Source organism: Hemitrygon akajei, chromosome 3 (genome assembly GCF_048418815.1).
Source record: "Hemitrygon akajei chromosome 3, sHemAka1.3, whole genome shotgun sequence".
NCBI classification, from domain to species: Eukaryota; Metazoa; Chordata; class Chondrichthyes; order Myliobatiformes; family Dasyatidae; genus Hemitrygon; species Hemitrygon akajei.
In genome coordinates, this window is record NC_133126.1 from 134,958,575 (window position 1) to 134,985,781 (window position 27,207).

General features: G+C 42.2%; 1 long non-coding RNA gene and 4 other non-coding genes across 5 annotated transcripts; all 5 read right to left on the reverse strand.

The window, feature by feature from the left end:
* Positions 1-17,195: 17,195 nt before the first annotated feature.
* On the reverse strand, positions 17,196-19,855 carry LOC140725420 (uncharacterized). Its single transcript, XR_012098345.1, has 6 exons — positions 19,596-19,855; positions 19,290-19,327; positions 18,289-18,381; positions 17,879-17,933; positions 17,613-17,652; positions 17,196-17,425 (listed from the first exon to the last, which is right to left on the reverse strand). It is a non-coding gene; the product is annotated as an uncharacterized lncRNA (long non-coding RNA).
* Positions 17,732-17,801, reverse strand: LOC140725834 (small nucleolar RNA SNORD49). Its single transcript, XR_012098484.1, has one exon. It is a non-coding gene; the product is annotated as a small nucleolar RNA SNORD49 (small nucleolar RNA).
* LOC140725838 (small nucleolar RNA SNORD65) lies at positions 18,011-18,083 on the reverse strand. The gene has a single exon (XR_012098487.1). It is a non-coding gene; the product is annotated as a small nucleolar RNA SNORD65 (small nucleolar RNA).
* On the reverse strand, positions 18,453-18,524 carry LOC140725839 (small nucleolar RNA SNORD65). The gene has a single exon (XR_012098488.1). It is a non-coding gene; the product is annotated as a small nucleolar RNA SNORD65 (small nucleolar RNA).
* LOC140725833 (small nucleolar RNA SNORD49) lies at positions 19,408-19,477 on the reverse strand. The gene has a single exon (XR_012098483.1). It is a non-coding gene; the product is annotated as a small nucleolar RNA SNORD49 (small nucleolar RNA).
* Positions 19,856-27,207: the final 7,352 nt, after the last annotated feature.

Below are 27,207 nucleotides of genomic sequence, written 5' to 3' on the forward strand. Positions count from 1 at the left end.
CTGTGATTCCTATACTAAAATCCTTTGAAAGTATTTACTTGTCAATGAAGAGCATAGAACTTTATGAGTTTGGCACTGTACAAATGCTCGGAAAAAGGAACATGTGGTAACCTCAAATCTTTCTTTTTAACCCACGTTCAAATAGCACAAAAAGCAGCCAGTACTTGTTTTGGAGCCTCACAGAGTACATTTCTAGGGTTCTCAAATTTATTTTCCCTTGCTATCAGTTTTCTTTGCTCATTGATAGGTACATTGATATCTCCGGACTTGAAATGATTTTCATCTTATAGTCAGTTGTTAAATTCATATATTCATTGATTAATCATTCTTGATCACGTCAAGCTAAAAGATTTAGTTTATTATTAATCAGCTCTCTTAACGTAAGCAGAAAATCCATGCAAAGATATTCAATAAATTCACACCAGTTTCAATTTCAGAATCAACACACTACAAAGATGCTAGAAACACTTCACATAGTTATATTTCTTGCAGGTTTCGAAAATTCACCTCTTTCAATTGGAATTTATAGCAAATTAGTTTAAAAAATTATTCATTGATTGTTGAAAATATTTAGTTAGATCATATTAAAGATTTATTGTGGAAATAATACACATCAAAAGTGGAAGTCAAGTCACAGATACAGACCCTTCAGCGAAACAAATTCATGCCAGGCACACTATCCACCTAGCTAGTCCCAATTTCCTGCATTTGTCCTCTATCCCTCTAAGCCCCACCCCATCCATGTACCTACCCAAGTGATTCTTAAGTGGCCCTATTGTACTTTCCTCAACCACTTTATTCTATATATAACTCATTTTATATGCTGAGGATGTTCTACGAGTCTGTGGCGGCCAGTGCTATCATGTTTGCTGTTGTGTGCTGGGGCAACGGGCTGAGGGTAGCAGACACCAACAGAATTAACAAACTCATTCGTAAGGCCAGTGATGTTGTAGGGGTGGAACTGGACTCTCTGATGGTTGTGTCTGAAAAGAGGATGCTGTCCAAATTGCATGCCATCTTGGACAATGACTCCCATCCACTCCATAATGTACTGGTTAGGCACAGGAGTACATTCAGCCAGAGACTCATTCCACCGAGATGTAACACTGAGCGTCATAGGAAGTCATTCCTGCCTGTGGCCATCAAACTTTACAACTCCTCCCTCGGAGCGTCAGACACCCTGAGCCAATAGGCTGGTCCTGGACTTATTTCCACTTGGCATGATTAACATCATTATTTAATTATTTATGGTTTTATATTGCTATATTTCTTCACTATTCTTGGTTGGTGCGGCTGTAACGAAACCCAATTTCCCCTCGGGATCAATAAAGTATGTCTGTCTATCTTATATACTCAACACTCTCAGGTCCCATAGTAATTTTTCCCCCCTCACTCTAGTTTCAGACTCCTCCACCCTGGGAAAATAGTTACCATCCACCTTATCTATGCCTCTCAGAATTTTAATCAGGTCCCCTTCATTGCAACATGTTCTAAGGAATAAAGACCTAGTCTGGCCAACACCTCCCTATCACTCAGACCCTCTAGTTCTGGCAACATCCTTGCAAATCTTCTCTGCACTCTTTCCAGTTTAATCACACTTTTCCTATAACAGGGTGACCAAAACTATACACAGGCTACCAACAACTTATACAACGGCAATATAATGTCCCAACTCCTATACTCAATACCCTGACTGATGAAAGCCAGCATGCTAAATACCCTTTTCACCACCCTGTCTATCTATGATGACAGCTTCAATGGACTCCTAATCTGTTCCTTTACATTCACTGGTGCTCCTCCCTCAATAGTGGAAGTCTTTCATTGGTTGTCTGCCCAAAATGCACCACTTCACACCTATCAGCTTTGAAATCCATTTTGTCACCCCTTGGCCCACTTCTCTAACCAATCAAGATCCCTCTGTAATCCACAGTAACCTTGTTCATTCACTATAAACAACACCTCCTAACTTTGTGCCATCTACAGACCTACTGGTCAAGACTTGTGAAAAATCATTTACATAAATAATGAAACAAGAAACAACCTTCAACCATCACCCTGTTTCCACTTCCATAAAATGCATAAAAAAACCAATTTCCTTTAATTTAGTGAGAACTAAATTTTAATCGCTTCCATGTGGAAATTAAAAGTTCTTTAAGTTACATGAGGAAATGTTTTAAATTTTAGATTCTATTCCCTTCAAATAAACATCATAATTTCCATTTAGGCAGAAGCCTTATTTTCCTGCGAAGAACTATTAACGATCAAGATTTAGAAATAAAATCACAAAGTAGTTTGTAACGCTTCATGTATATGAAGCTCTGTATACCTGCAACTAAAGCGCAAATTGCAAAGAAACGGATTCAAAATAATATACAAAGCTGAAGAATATTAGGAACTTGTCCATTTATAGCAGCAAGGATACCAGAATGCAAAGCCATTCTAATGAGTTATTTATGAACAAACTAAAGATGAGAAATCATAGTGCAAAAATGAATAAAATCTATTCCCAAACATAAGGAACAATGTGGCAGGTGCAGTCATATTCATTGAAACTAATAAAGGAGGCAACTTTAATTAAACCGAGACCAATAAGATCCACCATTTTAATAAGATCACATGCATATCAAAGCAAAGAGAAAATATTGGTTCCTGCCTGAGATCAAAAGGGTAAACAGAAGAAATAGTAAAAATATAATTTAATCTGGAACTGGGTCATTTGTGTTAGACCTGTCTTGCAGTATGGGCCACCTGGTTACCATATTTATTGCAAAGAGATTTGTAGTATTTTCTTTATCTTAAAAAGAAGAGGGGGTAGCACCCAATAGACAGTGGCCTGAAAATAGGTGAGGACTGCACAAGAATCTTGGCAATTTAGATCAATTTATGAACAGTATTGAAATAGGGATAGGCCGTTTAAGAGTGTTGAGATAGTAAAGTAGCCAGCGGGTGACGCAATGGCATCAGCGTTGGACTTCGGAGCGAAGGCTCCCGAGTTCAAATCCAGCCGGCTCCCTTGCATGCTTTCCATCCGTGCTGGGTTGAGCATCGAGCTAGCAACTCGACCTCATAAAAATAAGAAAGCCTGCTAAAAAAATGCTGTCATGATGGCGTCCCGATGACTCCACTCAGAGTTAAAGGTTTTTTTTTCTTCTTCAGATAGTAAAGTGGGTCCCTTATTTTAAATAGGAACTTCTTTTCAAATCACATCTTGTTTCAGTTGTCAGTGAACCAGATTAGTAAACCTCCCTATTACTTTGATTGAGAGTTACGTGAGCTCCACTCTTCAGTGTTTTATTTTCATCTCCCTTTTCTCTGCCAACATAAAGGTGGTCCCCACAGGGGCACCTTACACTACATATCTGTTGCACTTTTTATGCAGAAGGAGGGATTTGGGTGGTTGATATGCCTGATTCGTTTCATTCCTTTTTTTGTGCAAGAGGAGGGATTTTTGGTGGTGTGGGGGGGGGGGGGGGGTCGATGTGCCTGAAACATTTTTCTCATTTTTTTTGTGCGGGTGGAGAGATTTGGGGTATTGATATGCCTGATCCTCCATTTTGTTCATTTTTTTGTGCGAGAGGAGAGACCGGGGGTGGGGGGGATGCAATATGCCTGATACAGGCCTGTTCATTTTTTATGTGCGGGTGTTGGTGTTTTAGGAGTCAATGTGCCTAGTCCGTTTTGTTTTTTTTTGCATGTGGGATTTGGGGTTGATGTGCCTGATCTGTTTTGCTTGGTTTCTGTGCCAGGAGGAGGGATTTGCCGTTCGATGTGCCTGATCCGTTTTTTTTTTTGCATGAGTAGAGGGATTTGGGGTTTATGTGCCTGGTATGTTTTGCTGAGTCTTTGTCTGGAAGGAGGGATTTGACAATTTCTTTCTTGGTTTCATGGCTACTCAGAGAACTGCAATTTTAGAGTTGCATACTTTGATAATAAAATGAACCTTTGAACGGTTGAACATCATATCTTTCTATCCCTCCAAACTTAACATTGTTTAGATAGAAAATCATATTTCTAGGGCAAATATTATAGCTATTACACAGTCCACACTAAAGCTATATACAGGTACCTAGAAAGTCATCCCTGATTAGTAACATTAAAATCTATAGTTTTATGGCTGGTGTGTCAAATAGAAGAGCAATCAAAAACTTAGTGTGGATTTGGATCAGAATCAGGTTGAGCTCAATGATTTTTATGCTCACTTTGACCAACAGATCATGGAAGCACCTTCACAAACTCCCAGAGACCACAATGACCTTCTGATTTCAGTCTCTGAGGCTGAAAGAGCATCCTTCAGGCATGTGAACCCCTGGAAAGCATCTGGCCTAGAAAGGGTACCTGGCCAAGTACTGAAGACCTGTACAGATTAACTGGCTGGCGTATTCACTGATCTCCTTAACCTCTTGCTTAGGCAGGCTTCAGTTATACACAAGTTATACACAAGAATGTGGTAACCTACCTCAATAACTATTATACAGTAGCACTTATATGCACTGTGATGAAATGCTTTGAGAGGCTGGTGAGGAAACACATTAAATCCTGCATGAAGAGTGACCATTCTAGTTTGCTAACCGCCACAACAGGTCAACAGCAGATGCTATTTCATTAGCTCTTCACTCAACCCTGGAACACCCGGACAGCAAAGACACATAAATCAGAAAGCTCTTTATCGACTACAGCTCAGCATTTAATACCATCAATAAGCCCAATGACCTTGGCCTCAATACCTCCTTGTGCAATTGCATCCTGGAGTTCCTCACTTGTAGACCCCAGCCAGTTTGGATTGGTGACAACATCTCTTTCACAATCACCATCAGCACAGGTGCACCAGAAGGCTGTGTGCCTAGCCCCTTGCTCTACTCACTTTATACTTATGACTGTAAGGCTAAGCGCAGCTCCAATGCCACATTAAAGTTTGCTGATGACTTCACTGCCACTGGCCAAAGCAAATGTGGTGACTAATCAGTAAATAGGAGGAAGATTGAAAATCTGGCATAATGGTGTCACAACATCAACCTCTCCCTCAATGTCAGCAAGAAGCTCATTATTGACTACAGATGGAGGAAATTGGAGGTCCATGAGCCAGCCCTCATCAGGGGATCAGAGATGGAGATGATTAGCAAATTTAAATTCTTCAACATTACTATTTCTGGGTCCTGTACATAAGTACCATAACAAAGAAAGCATGGTAGTGCATCTACTTTCTTAGCAATTTGTGAAAATTTGGCATGTCATCTGAGTCTTTGACAAACTTCTATAGCTGTGTGATGGAGGGTATACTGACTGGTTTCTCCACAGTTTGGTATGGATCCAGCAATGCCCTTGAATGAAAAAACCTATAAAAGTACTGGATACAGTCTAGTCCATCAAGGGTAAAGTCCCTCACAGGATTGAACACATCTACAAGGAACAGTGTCGCAGGAAAACTGCATTCATCATCAAGAAGCCCCACCATCCCCACGCCATGCTCTCTTTTCACTGCTGCCATCAGAAAGGATGAGCTTCAGGATCCATACCACCAGGTTCAGGAACAGTTACTACCACTCAACCATCAGGCTCTTGAATCAGAGAAAATATATTTTCTCAAATACAATCAGCTCAACACTGAACTGTTCGCACAACCTATGGACTCACTTTCAAGGACTCTTCACCCAACGTTCCCAAAATTCATTGCTTATTCATTTATCTGTTTGTTTGTGGGTTTCTTTATTTATGTATGTTTGTTTGTACATATGCATTTGCACAGTTTTTTGCACATGGGTCGGTTGTCCATCTTGTGTGTGATTTTTCATTGATTGTGTGGTAATTCTATGTACCTACTGTGTATGTACACAAGAAAACTAATCTCAGGTTTGTATATGGTGGCATATTTGTACTTTGATAATAAATTTACTTTTTGAATAAATAAACTTGTTGAACTTTGAGTTGAGAAAATTACAATTTACTGGTACTGAAGACCATTGGGGGTTGCTTCAGTTAGGAATCAGCGTGGACAGAGAGTGCCAAAAGAATTCTTCAATTAGAAGTTTCCCATCCAGGTGAAAATGCAATTAAAGGGACATCTCAATTCCCTGATGGACATGACCCTCTCATTTTCCTGAAAGACGTTTCAGATCAGAAGATCACTTTAATCAGCAATGTGGCCTGAAACAGGATAGTTGTAACCTGGACTGTTACAAAAGCATATTGAAGAAGGGAGGAACTGAAACTTTTTTTTAGAATAAAACTCCTGTGGGTGTAAATCACAAAGAAATTAGCAAATGCAGTGCAGCAAACCCAATTATGCTGATTGTGCACGGCCAAAGCTTTTCCAGTGGTAAGCAATAACAACTTTAAAAATTAAGTAGTATTAGTAGGCTGAGCAGATAAACAATATAAATTGCTGAAATACTCATGGTCACCATTGAATATGCTATCTGAGTGAGTACAGAATATAGCTGTTCAGCCCACTGTATCAAAGACAGGTGAGAAGGCCTGATTCCATGGCCTAAGCCACACTGAAGGGCTGCTCGACTTGGAAAAAGCACCAGGAAGCTGCGTTCTATTTCTGTTCCTGATAAAAGCAAATATTAGAGAATAGGCAAGACAATCACTTTACTTGAAGAAACAATGCTGAGACCTGTGACCATAGTTTTCAATGAACTCCAAATACCATGATTTACTAGCACATTTATTGTATTGAAGTGTGTGTGAGTGGTGAAATCAAACTTAGGTTTCTGGAATGACTGGCAGATTGATTAGTACCGAGTAATGTTTTGCTGATCAATGTTTATATAACTCCTTAAGAATAACTAATGATCTGGCCTCCACTACCATCAGGGCAGAAAATTCCAAAGATTTACCAGCTACAGAGAGACGAAAATTTTCCACATCTCAGTTCTAAATGACAAGCTGCTGATTTTGTAGTCATGGTGTCCCTCTGTTTGTGACTTTCCCAGTCTCCACACCTACCCTGCAGTCCTTTTATGATCTTATATGTTTGAATAATCTCACTCCTCATCCTTGTAAACTCCAAGGAATGCTTTCCCAAACTGTCTAGCCTCTCCTGATAGGACAACTCTTTCATTCCAGGAATTAGTCTGGTGAATCTCCTTCAAACTGCCTAACGTTACAATATTCTTTATTAAGTAGGGGAACCAAAGCTGCACAATGTTCCAAGTTAGCCTCATCACAGACAAGGGGAAATCTGCAGATGCTGGAAATCCAAAATGCTGGAGGAACTCAGCAGGCCAGGTAACATCTATGGAAACGAGTAAACAGACAGCATTTTGGACTGAGACCCTCCGTTAGGACTGCAACACTCTATACAATTGTAATAAAATTTCTGTATTCTTAAACTCCACCCTCTGCAATCAAGGTCAATCTGCTTAACTCATTGTTGGATCTGCCAACTAAGCTTTTGATTCAAGCACTCGAACACCTAATTCACTCTGAACTTCACTCATTTGTTGTTTATTTTATTTAGAGAAATAGCTCAGTAACAGGCCCTTCTGGCCTAATGAGACCATGCTGTCCAGTTATACCTCTGTGACCAATTAACATACTAACCCATATGTCTTTGGAACCTGGAGCTCCCAGAGGAAACCCACACTGACTTGGGGAGAATATAAAATTTCCTCACAGACAAACTCCTGTTAGTCAGCTTCCTGCCGATTAAACTCAGTGGATCACAGCTTATGGCATTTCATATTTTAAACTGTATGTATTTTGTATTAACTGTTTATCCCTTATGGGATCTGTGCTGCTACCTCAGGGACAAGGCGATGCATTTTTCAACCTATTTATAGGATAAACTGCACAGTACTTGGTTTGGATTGTTCCATCCCAATCTTTAAACAATAAATTGTCACTTTTCTATTCTGTGAAGCATTTGCTTTCTGTGCTATTATTCATACTGAGATCAAGAGGGTTGAGAGCTTCAAGTTCCGAGGAGTGAACATCGCCAATAGCCTGTCCTGGTCCAGACATCTAGATACCAGAGCCAGTAAAGCTCAACATTACTTCAATGTCTTCAGGAGGCTAAAGAACTATGGCACATCTCCTTTGACCCTCACTTATTCTTTAATCGATGCACCATAAAAAGACATCTTATTCAGATGCATTATGGCATCTGCTCTGCCCATGATTGCTAGGAACTGCAGAGTTGTGGACACATCTCAGAAACCTCCATGGATACTTCTCACTGTCTCAGGAAAGCAGCCAACACAATCAAAAATCCCACCCACTGCCATCGAGCAGAAGATACAGAAGCCTCAAAGTACACACCAGCAGGCTCAAGGTCAACTTATACCCCACCATTATAAGACAATTTAACGGTTCCGTAGTATAATAAAATGGACCTTTGACCTCATGATCTACCTCATTATGACCTTGCACTTCATGGTCAACCTGCAGGGCACATTCTCTGTAACACTTTATTTTGCATTGTTATTGTTTTACCTTGTACTGTTTCAATGCAATGTTGTAAAGAATTTATCTCTTTGAACAGTATGCAAGTGTTTTACTGTACCACAGTACAATTAGAAACCAACTTAACACAACTGAATTTAATACTTGTAAGATTCATGATTATGCATCCCACAATAAAATTAACATACAACAACCCCAATATAGATGAACAGAACAATATAAAGCTTATTCATAATACATAAAGCATCACCATTTGGTCTTCGCTGTCCCATCTGTTCATTGAAATGCACTGTTGAGGACAATTCAGAATAGCAGATGCTTGTGTGCAAGTTCCTTAAATATCATAGCCATTGCAAATCAGTTATCAATGTTGGTCCAGTGACAGAGTGTAGCCCAGGGTCTGCAGTAATCTTCGCTAAAGACAACCTCCCCTGACCTGATGGTCTTAATCTACACACTTTTCTTTCACAAGTGATATTGTTGCTTATCCTCTCCATTATCAAAGTTGTACCACATTCACCATGGCCGGATGGCTGATGATCAGTCGGCACATTCCCTATAACTGGAGCCGCACAATGCAGAGCCTCCTAGATCTTCCAACAAATCTCAGGTTATAAACATTGCTAGTGGAATACGCTTCATTCTTCAGGGATCTCCTATTGCGAGTTCACAAGATCTTGACCTTCCAATGTTCAGCTCATATGCACTAGAAAATACTCACAGGGGTAGATCTGAACCTATACCCTTTTCCCCACGCCTCCAGCCCCCATCAATCACACAGAAGCAGATTTAGAGATTCGGTAAGGGCAACAGAAGATGCTGATTGCCAGTAATCATGTTAACTATTTATTTACAAAGAGTGAAACACTCAGCCAAGTTACTCATGCTTGCCTGAGTTACGAAACTACTACACTTCTAACTCAAACAGGTACTTTGTAAAGCCTCCCCCCTCCCCGAGTTACACAACTACAACACTAAACATCCAACAAACAGGTCATCTTATCGGCAGCACATTTTCCCAATGGTTCTTCAGCTCTGGTCGTGACCCAATCTGAAGGGAGCCCCTAGCTAAGAGTCATGCACATATTATTCTTATGGGAGAACTGGCCAATCAGCGAAACAGCTTTTGACCCTTAAGTTAACCCTTCATGTTACATTTCACCCCTTGAAAGATGCAAAACCGTGACCTCAGGCTAGAATAACCACTACATATAAAATGCAAAACTATGATACCCAGTACCATAAGCCCAATAGTCACTATGGTAGTCCACCAACCTACTAGTGCCCCAAAAATCCACCAGCTGCCCCCGGAATCTTAATCTTATCCTCCGACTGTTGGATGTGATCAGCCAAGTGAGTGATGTTGCCTGACCCATCAGGCCTGTAGCTGCAGCAGTCTTGGTCGATAACAGCACAAGAGCCACCTTTCTCTGTGAGCATGCAGTCTAAGGTAACCATTTGAACAGCCATCGTATTCGGATCAGTTCATCCTTCGCATGCTTCAGCACTATGGGCATCTCCATCACAGAGGTCATAGGTATCAGTTCCTGGGACAGCCTGGCCGTACCATACTAGGGAAAGGCCAACATCTAAAGTCTTACCGCTTCTGTGATAACCCACTTATTGGGCCGACCATTGCGAGCAGTGTGTTCATCCAGGGCTCTGAGGTGGTGTATGTATGGCATCACATACCCCAGAGAGCAGACACCATACTACCCCGTGGGGGGGGGGGGAGCCGCATATCCATTCAGTGTCCACCTACACAGCCCCATCCGGTGTAGACACAGTTGTCCCAGGATACCGTTCCTATTCACACCCGCTGTGTCCCACTGACTGATTGGACGGGTGCTGATCAAATCACTTAAGAAACAATCCTTTCCCTTCCTTGCTGGCTGGGGAATCACTTTCAAGGTCGGGATGGGCTAAACAATTAATAAGTAGGGATATAGCAACCCTTAAAACACTCTTTCACTGGTGGTGGGGGGGGGGGGCTCCCTAAGGCTCAGGTTTTTTAAGGACTGCATAATTGTGTGAGGTTGACTGGAATGGACTACCTCTTCCCTGTTTCCCCCAAAACAGCACAGTGGAATTGAACAAGTCCTCCAACAGTTTTTTTCTTGTCATCAAGGAATTCTGGTGCCTATGCACAATGTTTCTTCAGTCGACATCTTCTGGATAGATCAGGAAGCCACACATTTCACTTCTTTTACGTTAGTTTTCCAGCCTTGAATGTGATTCTGGGACTGTCGGAGCGTGTGGTTTGCAGTTTGGAGATCGTTTGGGTGTTTCAGGACGCAGAGTGCGGGAACCTCAGGACACATCTGGAAGTGTACAGATGTCTTTATACACATCAAGCAACCCAACATAGTGATTCCTGGTTGCGTAGTCATAGGACCTCCCACCGCCGGTCAGCATCATCTCTGCTGCCAGTGACCACCACTTTGCCATTTGGCACACTTACCCCTCCTGGGAGGTGCATGGGTGGCCTTTCTGGGGCGCCCCTATTGGGAACATATTCTGGTGGTTGCTGCACCCAGACCTTCCCAGTTCCTCTTCCTTATCTAGCTTTGGAGCACCGGTCACTGCTAAATGCTGGAATACCGGCGACCCACCCACGCCTGCAGGCCGGGAGTTCAGGTGGTCCACCACTTGCTGCAGCACACTCAGTCATTTCTGGAGGACGTGGTTAGGGGTCAATAACTTAATCTGCTGCTGCAACAACCCATTTATGTGTTCAATCAGTGCCGTTGCCTGGGTAATATGGGGTGTGAATCATCAATGAAATGCCAGATTCTGCAGCCCCATCCTGGACGTTGGGGTTGAAGATGTAAGCCATTGTCTGATTGAATTTCCCAGGAGATCCCATAGATAAATAACAAGCACTGAAACCCTTTTATTATGTTTTTCTGGTCAGCATAGTCACACGGCACTGCCGCCAGGGTTCTAATGTGTTGACACATGCTGTTTTTCAACTTTGTCGCAGGTATATGGTATATGGACAGGAAAGGAGTGGAGGGTTATGGGCTGAGTGCGGGTAGGTGGGACTAGGTGAGATTAAGAGTTCGGCACGGACTAGGAAGGCCGGAATGGCCTGTTTCCGTGCTGTGATTGTTATATGGTTATATAAGACGCAATATAACCTTCCCTTATAATCTATCTGTCAGATCTGACCAGCTCCTGTACGCTTCCAGATGTGTCCTGAGGGAGCTGCCGGCTATCCCCTGGCCTTAACATGTTGGCAGCTCGGGCATCTACGGCTACTATTTTGGCCTCGTCATAAGTTAACACCACCCCTCAAGCCTCCATCCATTTCCTTGCCCCATCCACCCCTAAATGCCCACTTTTGTAGTGTGCCCAGACCAACAGGTCCTCCTTCTCCTTCCCAGTCTCACTGTAGCCAACCTGATCTGCACTGTTCTATCTACAGCAGTGTTATGAATGCCCTCCTCAATGTCCCGAGAACTGTGGGCATCTACATGGTGAACTGTAATCTGCTGCCAGATGTTCAACCCTCCAGATAAGTTCCCAACAGGGGCACCCCAGAGATGTCACCCATGCACCTCCCAGATTTGCTTATGCCACTAAAGCATCCATACCATGCCTTTGGCTACTGCCCCCAGGAGTCGGTATAGACTCAGACATGTCCTGTCTCTACTAGGAAGGGGTTGAGTCACAGCCACCTAGTTGGCTGGACTCCCCCCCCCCCCCCCCCCCCCAACAAGGTGGAGAGCCGTCCACTACTGCTTGCTCAGCCCATCGGGACCTTTCTCTGCCCTGTCAGCAATACACCATTTAATGATTGAAGACCTTTGGGCATGGCCACCTTTGTGAGTCACATTGTCAGATTTCACCCACTGCACGATCAGAGGCCAGGAGGGCCCACTAGCAGGCCAACAACTGCTTCTCAAAGGGGGTCACTACCTCAGGGAAGATCTTCATCTAAAATCCCAAGGGAACGCAACTCCCCATTAACACCTGCAACTGGCTCCACTCAGCCACTTTAGGGATAACTGAACCCTGTAGCTCAAGGGGTATCCCACTTTGCTTAGGGACTAATAGGAGAACCTGTTGAACCCATGAACACTACCTAACTGCTTTAATTTTCCTATTTTCTGTTAGCTCTACTGTAGACTCACGCACAGTAATTCAGTTTTTTTCTATTATGTATTATGTTGTACTACTGACACAAAGTTAACATATTTTACAACACACGCTGGTGATGTTTAACCAAATTCTTATGGCGAACTGGTCTTACGACTCCGGACTCAGGAATGGAGAGAAAGGTATTGGCTAGAACCACCAGTACATACCAGTGCTTCCCCTCTCTACTCCTACGTGCTCAATAATGGTCACCACATGTGGGACAGCTGCCAAGAGCGGCAATGCATGCTTGTTCAGGAGTCGATAGTCTTGCACCACGTCCCATCCCTCTATCTCACCAAGCTATCGTAGGGGGGAGGTGGCAGGGCGAATTACTTGCTCACGCACCAGGGCATCTCTATGGTACCTCCCGGGATCCAGTAGGGTTTGGGGTTGACCACCCTGAGGAGTGCAATCCCATTTGTACCTTCAACTGGGCCAAATGAAAGGTAAAGTGATCCTGCAGGGAACTGCCCCTCAGCATTCACACCCAGAATGCACATAGGAGACACAGACACCAAGGCAGTCATGGGTCCTGGCCTGATGGGCACCTGTAGGGTAACCTCACAGGTGGGAATACGGAAACCACCTGAACCCTCTGTTGTGGCCTGGAACCCCATCAAGTCAGGTTTACCTGGAATTACAGCATGCTCAGTACTAGTGTCCACTTACACTATCCGTTACTGCGCATTCCCTTTCCCCCAATGCACTGCAATGGGCACGCAAAGCATCGGACCCCCCGACTGGGAAAAAGCCAGTGAGCATATACACCAGTTGCCTTGACCCCATCCTTGCACCCACCCCCAACCGCTGCTGCTCTCGGGGGATCCGCCAGTGACAGATATACAGGGAACCCAGCAAGGAGTAAATCAAACCCTTATCTGGGAGTTACACACACAAAAATGCTGGAGGAACTCAGCAGACCAGGCAGAATCTTTGAAAAGGGGTATACAGTCAACACTTTGAGCCAACATGCTTCATTAGGACCAGAAAAATTATTTATCTGGGGAGGGTTGATAGATGCCATTCCCCAACTTCTCTCAGGTTCAGCTCCACATTGCATTAAAAGGTGGGAAAGGTGTCAACCTGCTTCTTCTGGACCCCCACCCTAAGCAGCGCTAAAAACGCCACAGGACAGAATCCTCCACCCCCATCTGCTTACCCATCTTCCAGATATGGCTACATGCACTTCTATCACTCTAACCCATCCAGCAACCAAATGTTGTATTTATGGTTCCCCTTACTGTTGGTCCCATTAAAGGTAGCACTTTGTGAGGAGGTACTTCTGTTAACAAAATACCTTACCATGGCTGGGATTAGTTCAGTCTACTATTGGATTACACCTATTGTGGTACAGGTATACAGTCCGCCCTCCTTATCTGCAGGGGATTGGTTCAGGGGACCCCCCCCCCCCCCAGTGGATACCAAAAATCGCAGATGCTCAAGTCCCTTATTTAACCTGTCTGAATGTGGTGTTCTTTAGGACCCAGCGGAAGCCCGGACCTCGTTTAACCTGTTTCAGCGCAGTGGACTTCAGGACCTGGTGCAGCTCTGAAACCGCAGTGTTTCTGTTCACAAAAATAATCACAATCACGATTGAAAATAAAGTGTAAGTAATAAAGCGATCAGAAAGAGGTGATACACCAACGGACAATGATCAGAACAATTTTAATGGAGCATTTTAAAGTCCCTGCCCCGATGAAAGCTACAATTATTACTAAGCAAGGCAGTGGTTTAATTATTGAAATACGTATGTTTAAGTGTTTTATATGCATAGAAAGGTTAAATATATACTATGACAAATGTTTTACTGAGACTACATAATACCGGATGTACCTTCAAATCCGACTTAAAGATGGACTTAGGAACGGAACTCATTCATAACCCGGGGACTGCCTGCGCTTTTAAATCATCTCTAGATTACTTGTAATACCTAATACAATGTAAATAGTAGTTATACTGTATTGTTTAGGGAAAAATGACAAGAAAAAGTAGTCTGTACATGCTCAAACAAGTGCCGGAGAGAGAACTTCTGTGTTTTCCTGATCTGCGGTTGATTGAATCTGCGCATGCAGAACCCGCGGATAAGGAGGGCCGACTGTATACCTGTAATTAGAGCCCCTGGCAAAAGGCTCTGCCCAGGGCTTTAAACCCCACTCTAGGAGGGAATGTTACCTGACCCTCATTGTTACTGCCACTTAATTTCATAAGCACTTACCACCCCTTGGGACAACAGCCTCCCCCCTCCCCAAGACATCCATTTCTCTATTAGATGGATCACTCCAGATTTCCCTCATCCAATATCACATTGACAGAGGCACTCCCATCTTCAGCCTACACCTATCCCCCAATCCCACCAGTTCCTTGGTCTCAGAGGGACCATGGACTAAAGGCACTACCCCCCCCCCCACCCCCCATGTCAGGTATGGGAGCACGTGGTCACCATCTGACCTGTACTGCTCAAATGCATATGGGGAAGGCAATCATTGAGGGAACTCTACTCTTACCCAACCTTACCACCCAGCTAGATATCCTCAATGCATTACGCAAGTCTAACACAAAACATTCAACAAAGAGGTGTACAGTCGGCCCTCATCCACGGGTTCTGCATGCGTGGATTCAACCAACCACGGATCAGGAAAATCTATAAGTTCTCTCTCCAGCACTCATTTGAGCATGTACAGACTACTTTCTTCTTGTCATTATTCCCTAAACTACTTACATAGCATTGACATTGTATTAGGTATTATAAGTAATCAAGAAATGACTTAAAAGTACAGGCAGTCCCCGGGTTAAGAACGAGTTCTGTTCCCGAGTACGTCTTTAAGTCAGATCAGATACATCCGGTGTTATTTAGCGTCAAATGTTTTTCTTACCTTTCTATGCATATAAAACTTAAGAAACATACCTATTTCAATAATTAAACCACTGCATTGCTTAGTAATAATTGTAGCTTTCATCGGGGCAGGGTCTTTCACATGCTTCATTAAAATTGTTCCGATCGTTGATTGACTGTAGCCTTAACACTTTTCCAGTGACCAATGGCATTTCACCTCTTTCCAATTGCTTTATTATTTCCAATCGTGATTATTTTCATGAACAGAACTACGGATTCAGAGCTACACCGCTGGGTCCTAATGTCCACTGCACTGAGACGGGTTAAATAAGGGACTTGAGCATCTGCATGAGGTCTCAGAACCAATCCCCCGCGGGTAAGGAGGGCCAGCTGTACATACAGGCCCAGTGGTTCTCCAGACCTGGCCACAACCCAATGTGAGGGAGCCTCTGGCAGAGAGCATCTCACACACAGTATCATTGTATGTCTGGGGTGCCTGAAACTGAAATCCTGTGCCATAGCTCAAAATATGCCACTCTATGTCTATCCATGGCCTTCTCTACTGTCAAAATGAATCCAAACTCAGGTTGGAGGAACATCTTGTATTACTAGCTGGGTACAACCTGATGGCATGAACATTTGACTTCTCTAACTTCCATTAATGCCCCTCCTCCCCTTCTTACCCCATCCGACATATTTAGTTGTTTGCCTGTTCTCCATCTCCCTCTGGTGCTTCCCCCCCTTCTTTCTCCCAAGGCCTCCCATCCCATGATCCTTTCCCTTCTCCAGCTCTGTATCACTTTCACCAATCCCACCCCCTCTGGTCTTCTATCATTTCACATTTCCCCCTCCCCGCACTACTTTCAAACCTCTATCTTTCCTTTCAGTTAAGTCCTGACAAAGGGTCTCGGCCTGAAACATTGACAGTGCTTCTTCCTTATAGATGCTGCTTGGCCTGCTGTGTTCCACCAGCATTTTGTGTGATAGAATTTCCAGCATCTGATTTTCTTGTTTGCTCCATAGCTCAAAAGCTAGTCAATGCAGAGTTGACATATCCTTCAATAAGGCTTGACCTACAGTTAACCCTTTATGGTACATCATCCAACATCCTTCAGGAGCCCTGTACCCCACTCAATTTGCATGTTTGTCTTCACATCAACCAGATTGAATTCACAGCTTCTGTCCTAGTTTGAGGTAAACTTCAATACAGAGGCAGTGAGGTCTGTACAAAGTTTTCACTTTCCACCTTTAATTTAATGAAATAAAAGGAACCAAGCTTGCTGGCTGTGATCCAAAATATACTTTTCCCTCACTGGATTTTTCTTGCACTGCCATAAATATAACTGAAATAAAATTGAATTTTAATACACATGTAAACAGTTTGCATTAATAGCATGAGCTAGAATTGATTTCAATTAAGTCACCTTTCTTAGTACATTTAGGTCAAAGGACCTAGACGAGCATGTACCTTGGTCAATCTATTTTGACTTGAATTTCATAAACTTCTCAAAAAAAATTGTGAAACAAAATATTTATGCAGCTTTGGGCACTCTAGCCTGCTTCATTTTTAACATCACAGCCAACGGCTGCTTGGAACCAGTTTGAATCCATACTTTCTTAGCCTATATACTGCTGTAACCAACCTATTAGGTTCCACCGCACATCTACACAAGCTAACACTTTAGTACATTCGTACAGATGTGGCCACATTTATCCCTCATCTAATATGATTTAAGGAACCAATCCACCTCAAAAGTGTAATGTATAATTGGATTAATGCGCAGTTCACCTGGTATAGAATCAGTAACGCAAATCAGTACAAGTCTTTATTTATTTTAAGTTTAATTGGATTTGTCATATTCAACATAGTCAAATTCAAATATGAGAATTATTGCAAGTCGTTACAAAAAAAATTACAAGTTTCACTCGTGCCACTGCTAGCTAACCAAGCTTCCATTGAGTAGCACTATTAAAAAACTTGCAACCCCAAATTTATATAGATTATAGTTTATATTTCAGATGTTTTCAATAGCTTCACTTGTACTGTAAGAGAAAAAAAGCAAAATATTAAAAGGTTAGACATACAAATTGCAGTGCTTGATGCACAAATTAAATTCCAACCATCAATTAAACATTAAATTACAAACATTTCAGAATACTAAAATATGATTTACATTGATTCTCAGAAAAAAAGTATTGAAATTTACTATTCACATCAAATGACACTCACCAAAGGAATATACAAATAGTGAATCTGTTCATCCCAGCTGCTGAAAAGAAAATACAATTTTCAGAAGATGTACTAATTCATACATAATATATGCAACAAGTGTTTACACCCATCTGGTAAATCAGAAAGTAAAGTTTCATCTGTTCTCGCATCTGACGGCACTTCCTACTTACATTATCATCATCTGCAGACAGGTCCAGCAATAATTAGTAAATCAATGCTATTTATATTTAAATATTGGATTAAGATATCACTTGTAAGCTCACCTGTAAAGAATCTTTCCAGGGTACAAGCAGGCATCTGGCAGAATACCACTACAACCTAAAGACAAAGCAGACATCCTTCTGAACACTTTTTTTGTTTTACAACTTGTCACACAAGAAACTTATACCAACAGCATTCAGAAAACCATTACTCAACACTGATCAATCTGACGGTAATTCCAGCAAATTGAGTTTGGTTTCATCACAAAAATACAAGTCTATTAACACTTGTGCTAAAATATCGTACAGCAAAACTATGCTTTAACATAGCACCATTGCCTGATTTCTCAAAATGCCCAAGTTTACTTCATTACCAAGAGTATTAAACAGGCCAAGGTTTGAAAGAAATGGTCACCGCTGGAGACCCAACAGCATTTCATCGTAAACGAAGTAAACTGAAACAGCTTAAGTACCTGAAGCCAGACAATTGCTCATTCTTCACTCAGACATGCTCGGCTCAGATGGTTTCACATTAGAACTTCACTTTTGAATTAAGTAATGTTGATCTGTGTTATGGAGAGAAAACAATTTAGAACAAGAACCATCAACATCTCATTTGTATCAAAGGCGATGACATGATCAGAAAACCAGTAATCAACACTTTCCAATCTGACGGTAATTCCAGCTGTTGAGTTTGGTTTCATCATCTCTAGTCATTCACTTTGCAAGGCACATAGAACTCAGATTTTAAAAAATAGAAATTGCTGAAATACTCTGGCCAGGCAGTATCTGAAAAGTCAAGTTCCTGACCAGACTTCATCCCAGATGTGGTCTGATATAACAGGGTCCAGATATTATTGATTTTCCTTTGGTACAACTTCAGAAAAATTAGGTAACCTTTTCTTAAAAGGTAAAGGAAAGCATCTTTGCAGCCATTTGTACTGAAGTATAATATAACCAGGTATAGGAAAGGCATATATTGGTAGAGGACAGCCCTAACAGAACATCATTGGTACAAATTATTACTCAAGGGTCTTTCAGCAGGTAATGCCATGGAATATATGTCAGCAATTATTGCAGTTAAGAGTTTTAAACAAATAGCAGCTTTCCTGTTATATGGAAGTTTTTACAGAAAATCTATAATTTTGTTTAACCAATTTGCACTGCCCAATTACACCTATTAACGTGACGTTTTTGGAATGTGGAAGGAAAATCTTAATCTGAAAAGGGGTACGGGGTAAAGTACAACTCTTAACAGGTTAACGATAAAAAGCCACTGCCCATAACCGCTACAATACCAGCTTTGAACATTGTTACAATGGATATCGTCAGTAGTGAGGGATTGTTAACTTAATTAGTACTGTTTAAGCAAAACATCTGATGCAAATTTCAAAGGGAATGAATAAGAGCATCACCATTGTCCATTAAAGACAAAGTTATTTTAACGTTGACAGAATCATTAGATTCAACTTACCAATTCAAATTTATCACAAAACTGGCCGTGATCCATTGCTGAAAGAGAACAAAAGGTAATTAACAATTCCAACTCAACTAGGGCATTTTCTACACAACAAAACTTCAATGCTTGATAAAATCAGATTTTAAATAGGGTCATCAGTTTTCGCATCTGACGGCACTTCCTATTCGGTTTTCATCATTCAAAGAGTTAATTTAAACCCAACAACTGTTGCAGAATTCTAAAGGAGAAAATTATCGTATTGCCGATGAGCAGCCCACGTGATAAAGTAACTACAGAATTAATGCGTCTTTTCATAAGCACCTTATAAAGATGAACTAGGATCGCCACAACACGAGGTTTAAGGCCCCGATAAACGAAGGAGGGACTCATCGCCTGAGTAAAGCAATCCTTCGCTTCCCTTTCCCCACACGTGGCCAACAATAGACTTAACCACCCCTTCCATCCGCCGACTCCGGGCCCCATCGCTAAATATGACACCCGGCGAGCCAGTGCGCCGTTTGCCCAGGAGCCCGAGCCGGAACATCCTCACCCTCCGCCGCCACGACCAGAAAGACCAAGCGGTCGGTCCTCACCTCCCGACAACCTCTGCGGCGGCGGGCCGGTGACGTCACCAGTCAGCCCCCCCCTCCCCTCCCCTAAACAAATTATCAGCCAGCAGAGCAATAAATAACATCCCAATATCGATCCCCTGTATAAAATCCAAAACAAGTTAATTTTTTTCAACGCGGTATTTTTCATCTACGCACGCACCGAAGCCTGGAGCCGGCGCATGCGCGAAGGCCATACCCACGGAACCACGGCTTCCTGCATTTCCGCAGATAGTGTCTATTTTTCGCTCCAGATTCCTTCTCTTCCGTCTTCTTGGAGGGTTACTGCACAGAGATACGCTATTCGGCGTAGAGAGCGTGTCCACCATCACACAGCCATTTACACCAATTTACGTTCTGCTTACATTCAGATTTTCCCCAGATTCTAGTTCTACCGACGCAACCAGGACAATTCCCTGTGGTGTATTAACTTATCCTATGTGTCTTTAAGACATACACGAGGTCACAGGAAGAAAGTGCAAACTCCACGCACCACCCGATGGTAGGATTGAGCCATGAGGCAGATGCTCCACTAACTGGACTACTGTGGGGCTCTGAGTATAAGTAATACAGCTGTAAAAGAGAAGCAGAACTTTTGGTCCATTGTACTCTGTTTACCACTGAATACTCACCTGCACTGATACCATTTGCCACCCAGCACCCCGATCATGGTGTGGCAGAGTGTTGCAGTAACACCACAAAGATGTTTAATTCTAATCTCCAGTGCTAGCTGCATTGCCTTTACGTTAACATGTCCCGTTTCCTCCCATATCCCAATAGACCGGCAGATTAATGGTTGAATTACAGTAGTCAGTTTTAATTGCCCCTAGAGTACAGCTGAGAAGTGGATGGGAATGTGGGGGAGAATAAAATAGGATTTATGTGCTTGATGGTCAGCACAAACTCGTTTACATGTTGTACAACTCTTATCACTGCAATATCCCCACCTCCCTTGCTACCCATCTATTACACTAGAAGCAAATTATATTTGCCAGTTAATCTCCCAGTCTGCATATTTTAGGGAGCTGAAGCTGGATGTACTCAGGATCATCTAGGGAGTCTGAAAACTTTATTACTGACAGCTGGTCATACTAGATAGAGTGTGGACTTCAAATAGTAGATGGGTGAACACCAGGAGAAGTAAGCAGTCAGTGCAGGGTTCCCCTGTGGCCATCTCAAAGATGAAGTATTTTTAAAGAGAATGACAAGGGAGTGCATGTAATATAGCAAAAAAATAGTGCAAATTTGGAAGATGGCAAAGCTTTTAAAAACCAACAGAAGGCAACTAAAAAAGCCATAAGGTGAGAACAGATGAAGTATGAAGGCAAACTCACCAATAATATTAAAGAGGATACCAAACGTTTTTTTCATATATAAAGATTAAGAGAGTGGATATTAGACTGCTGGAAAAGTGATGCTGGAGAGGTAGTAATGGGGGGGCGGGGCAAAGAAATGGCAGACAGACTTAAATACTTAGTGTCAGTTTGCACTGTGGAATACACCAGAAATTTGAGAAGAGAGGAGCAGGAGTGAGTGTCGCGGCTAATATTAAGGAAAAGGAGCTTGGGAAGCTGAAAGCTCTGAAGGTAGATGAGTCACCTGAACCAGATGTACTACACTCCAGGATTCCGAAAGGGGCAGCTGAAGTGAGTGTCTGTGGTGGCATCAGTATTGATGTTTCACGAATCACAAGATTCTGGAATGGTTACGGAGGACTGGAAAATTGCAAATGTCACTCCACTCTTTAAGAAGTGAGGGAGGCAGAAGAAAGAAAATTATAGGCCAGTTAGCTTGGCTTCAGTGGTTGGGAAAATGTAGCATTCCATTATTAAGGATGAGGTTTTGGAGTACTGGGAGGCACATGATAAAAGTAGGCCCAAGTCAGCATGGTTAACAGGAAATCTTGCCTTACAAATCTGTTGGAATTCTTTGAGGAAATAACATGCAGGATCAACAAAGGAGAGGCAGTGGATTTTATTTACTTGGACTTTCAGAAGGCTTTTGACAAGGTGCCACACATGAGGCTGCTTAACAAGTTAGGACCTCATGGTATTACAGGAAAGATAGCAGCACGAATAGAAAATGGTCTGTCGTGGGCAAAGTACTGGAGAGTTTAACATCGGTAGCTGAGCGAAGGGCGCTGAGTAGGCTACGGTCAATTATGGAAGACTCTGAACATCCTCTACATAGCACCATCCAGAGACAGAGAAGCAGTTTCAGCGACAGGTTACTATCGATGCAATGCTCCTCAGACAGGATGAAGAGGTCAATACTCCCCAATGCCATTAGGCTTTACAATTCAACCGCCAGGACTTAAGAACTTTTTAAAAGCTATTATTAATGCTTTTTGAGATAGTGATTTAGATGCATATCATATTTTTTACTGAGTTAAGTATTGTATGTAATTAGTTTTGCTACAACAAGTGTATGGGACATTGGAAAAAAAGTTGAATTTCCCCATGGGGATGAATAAAGTATCTATCTATCTATCTATCTGAAGGGAGCCTTTTCTGGTTGCTGTCGGTGACTATTGATGTTCTGCAGGGGTCAATGTTGTGATCAGTTCTTTTCATGTTATATGTAGGTAGTGTTGAAATAGCAGGGAGTCTGCAGACGGACTTCAACAGATTGAGAGAAGGGACAATGAGGTGGCAGATGGAATATAGTGTAGGGAAGTGTAAGGTGACTTTGGTAGAAGGAATAAAGGCAAAGGCTATTTTCTAAATGGGGAGAAATTTCAAAAATCAGAGATGCAAAGGGGCCTGGGTTCCTTGTGCACAATTTGCTGCAGTTTAACTTACATGTCGAGTTGGTGGTAAGGAAGGTAAATGCAATGTTAGCATTCTTTCTGAGAGGACAGAATACAAGAGCTGATGCTGAAGCTTTCAAAGGTATTGGTCAGACCACACATACGAGTATTGTGAGAAGTTTTGAACTCTCTTATCTAAGAAAAGATGTGCTGGCATTGGAGAGGGTCCAGAGGAAGTTGACAAGAATTATTCTGGAAATGAAAGAGTTAATGTATGATGGCTCTGGGCCTGTACTCGAGTTCAGAAAATGATAGGGCATGTATCAACTATTGACAGATCTAGGTAGAGTGAATGTAAAGAAGATGTTTCCTATAGTGGGTGAGTCTAGGACCAGAGGTCTTATATGTAGAGGCACGGTCATTTAGAATAGAGATGTGGAGGAATATCTTTAGCCAGAGTGTGTTGAATCTGTGGAATTCACTGATGCAGATGGCTGTGGTGGCCAAGTCATTGAGTGCATTTAAACTGGAGGTTGATAGGTTCTTTATTAGTGAGGACAATCAAAGTTACAGGGAGAAGGCAGGAGAATGGGGTTGAGTGGATATCATAAGTCAGCCATGATGGAATAGCAGAGCAGACTTGGGCTGAATTACCTGATTCTGCTCCTCTGTCATATGATCTGTGAATGTGGGATGAATTAAGAGCACTGAATGGAATCCAAAAAGCCCATGGAGACCGTTCATACTCCACCCGAACTCTGAATAATGAAGGAGCAGCCTTAGCCATTGTGCAACTCTGCCAGTCTAAGTCTGTCCTACAATCCTTATCCTTGCTTATTTCCATTTATCCTTCATGTATTGTTTTCCTCAAGTGGCCATCTAATTTTCTTTTTCATAGCCTAATTGATTCTATCATTGAGTTCCAAATCCGTGTTAAAAAAATGCTTTCTATTTCATCCTCCTTGGATCCACTGCCCCATCTTTAGATCTATGTCCTCTGTCCTTGAACTAGAAACACGTTCATTTTATCCTATTGAAGAATGTCATCAAATATTCTTTCAGAATTATTTGCTTCAAAGAGTACCATCACATTGTTCTTAGTTTAATTTTGCAGTTCAGATCCTTCATCTTTGCAACCATTCCATTTTAGAAAATAGAACCTTCATACTTTCCTCAATCCACTGACCAGAAGAGAATGCAATATTCCAGTTGTGACCCAACTAGGTTCAATACATCTTCTCTGATTTTGCACTCTTCCTGAATCCCAGTATCCATATGTTTTACTAATTCTCTCAACAGCCCACTTCCTATGATTCATGCACATGTACGTGCAGTTTTTTCTGTTGAGAGAAGTTTTAATCAGTTACCAGCTATTTCAGTTTAAACTTGTGACTGTGGCATTTGACTGAGTCATTATTATTCTGCAACATATAGTTAGGTACTTCTGTTGTCTGATGCTGCGAATGTTAAGAGAAAGCTTGAACTCAGCTGTAAATACTGCAGAATTGTCAAGGCACCCACGCAGTGGATTGCATACAAATTTTCTTTTAGAAATTCAGTCTCATCTTCTAAAGCGGTACAAAGACTATAATTAAAATGAAAAGAAAGCTAAAGCAGAGGTCATAGCTCATTAATTTAAAAGCAAAAAATATAGATGTGGGAAATCGGAAATAAAAACTTAAGATGTCGTTTGACCTGCTGAGAATCCCTGGCACTGTTATGTTTCTCTTCTACTCAGTCTGTTTGGACTGGTGTCAAACAAGTCTGTCCAATGTTTTCCTCAATCTTTCTTTGCACCTCTAAGCAACTTCCCATAGGAAGGTGTCAATCTTCTAAACTAGTTCAATCTATGTTCACTGCACCCGAGAACCAAGATTAACTAGCCCTCAGTCGAATTGTAGTATACAGATGATGCTGGCAACTATGCAAGTTCAAAAGCCAAGCTCCCAGCCAAGTGACTCATTCACTCAACTTCCACAAGACAAAGGTTCTCTACCAAACTGTTCTCACAGTACTACACTGCCTGCCAACAAGAAAGGTTCACAACAATAGCATGGAATAAAATGGACCACTTCCATATCTTTAAAACATCTAAGGTGAGGGAAGATATTGATAATGAAATTCACCATTGCCTTCAATGCACCACAGCAGCATTTAGTTGACTGAGAAAGATCATACTCAAAGATCAAAACATTAGGAGCTGGCACAAACTCATGGCAGCACTGATTGCTACCCTTCTGCATGCTTCTGAGACCTGCAGCAAGTACGTCAAGGCAATGCAAAATAACCCACGCTGACAGCAAAGTCTTCCAGCTTCATTGGAACAATATGCAAACCAACACTATCATCTTCTCCCAGGCCAACAAATTCAGTGTTGAGGCCTACGTTTCTCTCAAGCTACATTAGGCTGGGCACAGTATTTGTGTGCCTAACGTCAGTCTCTAAAAAACAGATACTATTCTGAACATGGTCATGGGTGGAAATAGCCAGAAGGACAGGGGAAGGAAAAAAAAGAGTAAAGCAGAATACAGACATCTGGAAGAGCTTATCAGTTCATGCAGCATCTGTGGAGGCGTTAAGGATGTTCAATGAGTCCCTACATCAACACTGAGAGAGTAGAGGAAAGGAAGACAGTCTTTAGAAAGAGAGAGAGGGATGAGAAAGGCTGGGAGATGATAAATGGAAGTAGAAGTGCAGGGATGATGAGCTGATGGATAGATATGTGGGTTGATGGGAAAATGGAATCTGGCTCATCACCTACATATCTGCTCATCTCAATATCTATCCTATCCATCTGAGAGTTGTGAATAAAGGTAATTAGGAACAGGGGGAGGGATGGAAAATATGAATAAAGGAAGAAAGTACCCAAGTATACTGGTGGGAGTGGAAGAATATACAAGGATGCAGATCACTGGAAACTGGAAAATTCAAAATGGATGGTGTGGGAATGGGAGGATGAGTTGAAATAACATGTAAACAGGTGCTCAGATTGCAGATAGAGTGCAGGTGCTCTGCAAAATGGTCACTTAGTCTACACTTTGTCTCTGCAGTGGTGACGGAGGAGTTGTGAGGACACATGCTGCACCTTCTACCATTGCAGGGGAGATGCCAGGGGACGGGGAGGGCTAGGTGGGAAATGATCAGTGGGCCAGGGTGGCACAGAGAGAGTGGTAACTGGAGAAAATGGAAGTGGGGGAAATCCTGTTGGAGCTGGCAGAAATAGTGGAGTATGACATGCTGGATACTGGGGCTAGTATGGTGAAAGGTGAGGATCGGACAATCTACATCCAATCTGTCTCAAGGATGGTGAGAGCAGCCATGGAAAATGGAGGGAAAAGTTTCATGAAGAAATTCAACATCCCCACTGAGCTTTGAGAACCCATGAACCAAACTGCTCAGCATGGAGAGGGAATGTTTATTATGGTCATGCAGCACAGAAATAAGCCATATGGCCTACTGAGTCTATGCTGAAGTCGAGCACACATCTACACAGATCTTACCATATTATTGGGCACCACGGTAGTGCAGCAGTTAGTGCGCGCTATTTCAGCTGGGGGCACTCCAGAGTTTAAAGCTCAATTCTAGCTCCGTCTGTATGGAATTTGTACATACTCCCTGTGAACCACATGGATTTCCTCCGGGTGCCCCGGTTTCCTCTCACAGTCCAAATATGTACTGGTTAGTAGGTTAATTGGTCATTGTAAATTGTCCTGGGATCAGGCTAGGGTTAAATAGGTGGATTGCTGGGCAGTGTGGCACGATAGGCCAGCAAGTGTCATTCTCTGCTGTACCTCCAAATAAATACAGAAATTCTCCCCAGATTCTCAATTCTCCCAGGGTCAAGAACAACTTCTATCCACTGTTATAATATTCCTGAACGATAAGATGGACCCTTTACCTTACAATCTACGTCATTATGGCCTTGAACCTCACTGACTGCCTGCACTGCATTTTCTCTGAAACTGCAACTGTATTCTGCTTCCTATTATTGTTTTCTCTTGTTCTGCCTCAAAGCGCTATTGTAACGGAACAACATACAAAATGCGTAGCGTGCACAACAAAATTTTCCACTCTACCTCACATTTTGAGAATAAACTATTTTACCCATTTTCTGCAACTTACCTACACATAAAGAATTAATTTTAAACATAAATCATTAACTTGATTTAATGTTTGTCAATATTCTTTCATTAGCAGAAACTTGATTTACTTATTTTTACTGTAACACAACAGACACTTTAGTGCACGTGTCCATAAGACCATAAGACAGGTTGGAGGAACAGAAATAGGCCATTTGGCCCATTGTCTGCTTTGTCATACCTTCATGGCTGATGTATTATCCCTGTCAAGTGCATTCTCTGGACTTCTTCCCAGAACCTTGGATGCCCTTATTAATCAGGAACCTATCAACCTCTGCTTTAAATATACCCAGTAACTTGGTCTCTACACTGTGACAATAAATACCACAGATTTCCAACCTCTACCTATAGAAACTGCTCCTTGTCTCTGTCCTAAAGCAACTTTCTTCTATTCTGAGACTAGAGACTGTGCCCAGCTGGTCCTAAAGAACCCCACT